Raw genomic sequence first — 6,523 nt, 5'->3', positions numbered from 1 at the left:
AAATCCAGAAAGCTCACTTCTGCCCAGGAGGAAGGCAGTGGAGTGAGGGCTGGGAGTCCGAGATCAGGTCCAAGATCGCTGTCGTGGGGCAGGGCCTGCTGCCTGGCTCACAGATGGCCGTCTTCTCACTGTGTCCCCCCGTGGCGGGAGGAGCGGGAGAGAGTTTCCAGGGGTCCCTAATCCCACTCATGGGGGCTCCACCCTCCCGACCTGATCCCTTCCCAGAGGACCCACCTCCAAATACCATTAACCGGGGATCAGGTTTCAACCCATGAATATGAGGGGTAGGGAGGGCAGCATTCAGTCAATAGCATTCTGTCCCCCAAATTCATGTCCTTTTCACACGCAAAATTCACTCACTCCGATCCAATAGCCCCAAAGTCTTAACTCTCCTTCCAGAGACTTAAGTCTCACACGGTGTCGCGTACACTGGACGTGGGAGAAACCCCAGGTCTGAGGCGTCCTGAGGCAAATTCCTCTTCGGCTGTGAATCTGTGAAAAATAACGTGTTCTGTGCTTCCAAGGTACAAAGGTGGGACACACAGAGGATAGACATTCCCGTTCCAATAGGGAGAAATAGGAAAGAAGAAAGGAGTGACAGAACCAAGTAATTCCAAAACCGAATGGGGCAAGTTCCACTAGACCACAAACCTTGAGACCAGTCCTCTGCCTTCTGGACCCACCGGGGTGGGGCGGCTCCTGGTGGTCCCCTCACCGGAACCCTGGGGTGGGGGTGGCCCTCGCACTTTTTTTTTTTTAAATGGAAGTTTTTTTAAACGTTTTTAGTTCTTTTATTTATTTATTTATTTTTAATTTACTTACTTACTTTATTTATTTTGGCTGCGTTGGGTCCTCGTTGCTGCACGCGGGCTTTCTCTAGTTGTGGCGAGCGGGGGCTACTCTTCGTTGAGGTGCACGGGCTTCTCATTGCGGTGGCTTCTCTTGTTGCGGATCATGGGCTTTAGGTGCATGGGCTTCAGTAGCTGTGGCACATGGGCTCAGTAGTTGTGGCTCGCGGGGTCTAGAGCGCAGGCTCAGTAGTTGTGGCGCACGGGCTTAGTTGCTCCGCGGCATGTGAGATCTTCCTGAACCAGGGCTCGAACCCGTGTCCCCTGCATTGGCAGGCGGATTCTTAACCACTGCGCCACCAGGGAAACCCCTTGCCCTCGCACTCTTGTGATGGGGGTGGCGGCCCTGGTCTCTGAGTCACCCTCTGGGCCATCCCCCCATTGTCCTGGGGAACAGCACTCGGCTTCCTTGAGGGGCTGACCCGTCCTAATCTTATTGTAGGTCACTCAGCCGCACCCTGAGTGCTCTGTTTCTGCAGTAGGGTAGGCTGGGAATGTCCAAATCTTTTAAGTTCTGCTTCCTGTGTGCTCCGCGAGGCCAGCCTCCAGGCACTTCTCTCCTCTTGTGTTTCCATTTCCTGGGAGGCGCCAGGCTGGTCCTTCCACACTTTGCTCAGAGCTCTCCTTGGCTAAATACCGGTGCTCTCAAGTTCTGCCTTCCACAAAGCACCAGAGTCTGAACACGCTCGAGCCACATTCTTTGCTACTTTATAACAAGGGTCCCCCTTGTCTCCTTTCCAGTAACACACCCCTCACTTCTGTCATCAGAATGGCCTTTGTCATCCATATTCCTACAACGTTCTGCTCAGAATTACTTCCTCCTTATTCCGAGACAGCTCAGGCTTTCTCTCCAATGCTCTCTTCTTTCTGAGCTCTCACCACAATCCCCTTTAAGGGTCCGTTCACAACAATGTAGGTGTTTTTCTAGCAGACATTTCTAAACCCCTCCAGCCTCTACCCATCACCCAGCTCCAAAGCCATTTCCACGTTTGTAGGTGTCTGTTACAGCAGCAGCCGACTTCCTGCACCCATTTCTGCCTTGGTCAGTTCAGGCTGCTCTAACAAAATTCCATAAGTTAAGTGGCTTATAAACAACAGACGTTTATTTCTCACTGTTCCGGAGGCTGGGAGTCCAAGATCAAGGTGCTGGCAGATTCAGTGTCTGGGGAGAACCCACCTCCTGGTTCATAGACGGCCGTCTTTCTGCTGCGTCCTCACATGTGTACCTCACAAGGGGGTGAGGGGGCTCTCTGGCTTTTATGAGGGCACTAATCCCACTCACGAGGGCTCCTCCCTCAAGCCCTAATCACCTCCCAAAGGCTCCATCTCCTAATACCATCACCTTGGGGGTTAGGATTTCAACATATGAATTCTGCAGGGACACAAACCTTTAGTCTCTGGTGGGTCACCTCAGCCAAGTCCACGGAAGAGCAAACTTTTTCTAAATGAGCTCATCTGAGAGCTTGCAGTGTCCTTCATCTGAGGGATGCCTGTCGCATGTTTTGGGGCTGGGCTTCCCTGCCCACAATGTGAATTCACAAGACAACAATAAGCAGCTGCTTTAACAACAGCAAGTCTGTGCATCATGTCTGTATGACCAGATCCAGCAGGGGCCTTGAGGGACCCCTTCCCTGACTCTGGGAACGGGCCCTAAACATACAAGATTGGTATAGACCAGTCAGTGCTATAGAGCTGTAGGTAAGTGCAAGGTGAGTTCCCGGCGGGGCAAGGGCTCCATCGTCTTGATAACATCTCTATGTCCAGCCCAGGATGTGGCCAACCGGACGTTCTCCCCGAGGGTCTGTGCATCAGGGAGGATGGATGGTTCCACAAACAGATCATACAACCACCGGCTGCTCTGGGAGGGCCCACAGGAGTGGCCGGGATGGGACGTCTGGGCCCCAAAGCTGGGAACAGGCTGCCCTCTGCTGGCAGCTCGGGGGCCCCTGGCGCCCCAGCACAAGGCCATCTGCCAGGCTCCTACACTAGCTGTCAAGCTCAGGAACACTGGTCATCCAGAGTAGCCATGGTGCGGAGGGGGCACATGCACCTCCTGGGAGTGAGACTGGGTAAAGGCAGAAGGCTGTACCCAGAGGCTGGTGGCTGGCCAGGAAGCCCCTAAGGGCAGCATGGGGCGGGCAGCAGGGGAGGAGGCGGGTGGAGGCCCACCTGCAGTGAGTGAAACCCAGTTCCCCTAAAACCGAGCCCCGCTGCCGAGTTCATGATTAATCTCTCTACCCAAAACTTTATTCCCTTTCTTATCCCACCCCTCAGGATTGAGGAGTGTCGAAGTGAAGGGGGGATTGAAACCAAGCAGGACCCTGCAGGACCTTCCTGGGTACAAAAGCCCCTCCACGTCCCCCATTTCTTGTTTGCAGAAAAAGGCTTTGGTCTCCAGGGCCTTCTCCGAGTTCCAGAGAGCAGGCTCAACAGTTAATGATCAGGACAAGATCACGGGCCTCCTAGTTCCTCCTGAAGGGATGTAGATAAGAATCTTTTGAGTCGTTCTGCAGAATCTAAGACCCCCACCTGCTGGAGGATCATGGCTACGTGCTGACCACAAGCATGTAGACCCCAGACAGACTGGAACCAGAAGGTTGATGGTTGAGATTCCCGAAATATCACCCTGTTACCCCACCACCAACCAACCAGAAGAAGGTCCAGGAGCAGATCAGACATCCCATAACCCTCTCCCCTCACACTGTCTTTAAAAACCCTTGCCTGAAAGCCTTCATCTCTGGAGCATGAGCTACCCGTTCGCCTTGCTTGGCACTCTGCTAGTAAACCCTTACTTTGCTGCAAACACCAGCTGTCAGAATTTGGTTTTCTGTGCTGTGGGCACACAAGCCCTTGCTTGGTAACGTGGGGACCCCAGAGGGGGCTGCGGGGAGGGGCCGTACCTTGCAGGTGGTGCCTTGTGGTAGGCCGAGAAGCAGGCGCCCCCCAACCCCATTCCCCGGGGTCCCTAGCACCCCACTTCCTGCACGTAGGTGCTCACCTCTGGACCCAGGTGAGTTTCTCCCTCGCAGGGTTTGCATGCTCGTAGGGCCCTGTGGTCTGCCAAACCCAAATGACCCAAAGCAAGAGGGGCCGAGGGTCTTTGCTCGTTCCGGGATTTCTTCTCATTTCTGTGATGGCTGAGCGAGGTGTCCAGGGGCCCTCAGGAGGTGCATCTGTGGGAGCAAGGCCCGGTTTCGGGAGGGGCCACCCTGTGGGCTCTTGGGGTAGGACGGGAAAGCGCGGTCCCTCCTGGGGGGAGGCAGCTGAGGATGGCCGGAGGGGTGAGGACAGGGAGAGGAAGTGTGGGGCGTGAGAGCTGCTCTCAGATGTGGGAGGAAACCCCCAACGACTGAGCAGGGTCTCGTTCCCAGACCTAGAGGTGCTGACGTGTGGAGCAGGGAAAGAGCCATCAGGGATCAGCGACTGGACGATTCCGGCCCCTGCCCCTCCCCTTCCCTGGCCCCCTCCGCTGCCGTCTTCCTCCTCTGTCCCCCTCCCCCCTTCCCTCTCCCCTGCCTCCCTCCCCCCCCTCCCCTGCCCCCTTCCCCTGCCCTCTTCCTCCTCTGTCCCCCTCCCTTGCCCCCCCTCCTCTGTCCCCCTCCCCTGGCCCCTTCCCCTCGCCTCCTCCCCGTTGCCCCCTCCCCTGCCCTCACCTCCCTGGCCCCCCTCCCCTGTCTTCCTCTCCCCTGGCCCCCTCCCCTGCCCTTCCTCCCTGGCTGTGCCTCTAACCCCCTGCCCCCCACCATGAGAACCACAGGGGGAGGCTTTAAATTGGATTCTCAGCCCCACCCCTAAGAGTCTGATTCATCCACCTGGGGGGCCTGGGAATCTGTATTTGCAGAGCCCCTCAGGTGATTCTGATGCGCAGGGTCAGCTAGGCTTGAGGATCTCAGGAGGAGTCCGGCCTCTGGGCCAGCGCCTGCCTTCACCCCCAGCCTGAGCTCTGCAGCCCACCCGGCAGCTGGTGCCGCCTCTGAACAGGCCTAATGATTGCAGACGACCTCCCGGAACTTGCTGTTTCTGTCCCTGGAGTCACCCAGGACAGGCCCACCCTCTCGGCTGACAGTCCTTCAGAGACGCTGCGTCTGCTCCTGGGCCGGGGTGGGTGGGCAGGGGGCAGACATCCCTGCCTCCCCGGAGTTCCCAACTAAGGCACCAGGGGCCCTGTTTGGCCATTTCATCGTCTGAGAAGGAGAAACATGGCCGGGGTGGGGCTGTCCTGGGGCTGGAGAAGCAGACTGGGGGCTTGCACTGGGTCAAGGGCAAAGCAGAAGCCGTCCCCTCGGAGAAGACCCCACCCTGCCGTGGCCGGCTCCCTCCCCGACTCCCGCTTTTGGACATTTTGGAGGTTTCATTCCTTGTCTTGTGCACTTAGTGCCGTGGCCTCTGTGAAGTCCTTAAATGCATTCACTCATTTAATCCCCACAAGAGCCCTCTGAGCCGGGCGCTGTCATTACTGCCATTTACCAATGATCAAACCGACCGCAGCTTAGGATCTGGCTCAAGGTCAAACGGCAGAGCAGGATAGAAACGCAGATTGCTGGGTCCAGGCCCGGGTCCTGCACCACGTACCTGACACTCTGCTTGCGAAGAAACTGCCTCAGGCCGGGAGGTGTGGGGTGCGGTGCTGGGACTGTAGCAATAGCCAACACTCACTGAGCACATCCTGTGTACTCAGGCATCGGTCTGGGTGTTGTCAGACATGACCCCTCCACCAGCACTGAGAAGGGGTCATCTTATCCCTTTATTCTAGAAGAGTAAACCGAGATGCAGTGAATTTTATGTGGCTTATTCAAAGTCACTCCCAGGGGTGGGGCGGAGATTGGAACTAGCTGTGTGACCCTGGGCCCACCTCCTCCCTCTGGGCGTCAACCTCTCATGTGTGAATGGAGACGTTGGCCTCAATTAATTCCAGAGAAGCGCTGCTCAGGCTTGAGAATCTCCTGGGGATCTTGCGAAGGTGCAGATTCCAGTTCCGCGGTTGGGTGGGGCCTGAGACCCGGCACCTCTCTCGGGCTCCCAGGGAAGGGAGGTACGGATGCTGCTGGTCCCAGGACCTCATTCAGCAGCCGGGTTCCGGGGACCCGCCCAGCTCTGATGTTCTGCGTTTATGGGCCTGGGGAGACTTGCCCCAAGGCCGTGAAAATTCCGGAAGCAGGTTATGGTGAATAAAGCGCTTAGTGGGCATTTTCCGCTCCTGGCCAAGCCCCTGGCCCTGGGCCTTCGACACTTCTACTCTGCAACCTCAGCCTGACCCCTCCGGAGGGTTCAAGGGCTCCGTCCTGGGCCACGCAGTGTTGCCTCTCCCTACAGAAGGAGTGAAGGAGGTCCCTGCTCACCCTGCCTCGTCCCAGAACACAATTCACACCCAGTATGACTCACTCTGACATTCCTTCCCACCAATCGCCCCGAAGATCATATTCAAGACTATGCTAGGGGCTTCCCTCCCTCTCCTCAGCCCCTCCGCCTTGAGCCATCTCTTAGCTTCTCCTTGACCCCAGTCCCAGGCTGCACAACTCACAGCCTTCTCTGCCTGGTCTTGACAATGGCACTTAGAGGAAGGTCTCAGTCATCAAAGTAATACAAGTGAAAATTCATAATCCTCGCTATGCAACTCAAAAGCAAGCAGGAAAACCCCAGCACCCACGGTCCCCTCAGGTAGAAGGAACTCCTGG

This window comes from Eschrichtius robustus, chromosome 3 (assembly GCF_028021215.1).
Source record: "Eschrichtius robustus isolate mEscRob2 chromosome 3, mEscRob2.pri, whole genome shotgun sequence".
Classification (NCBI taxonomy): domain Eukaryota; kingdom Metazoa; phylum Chordata; class Mammalia; order Artiodactyla; family Eschrichtiidae; genus Eschrichtius; species Eschrichtius robustus.
The sequence above is the reverse complement of the archived record's forward strand: the minus strand, read 5'-3'. Positions refer to the sequence as shown.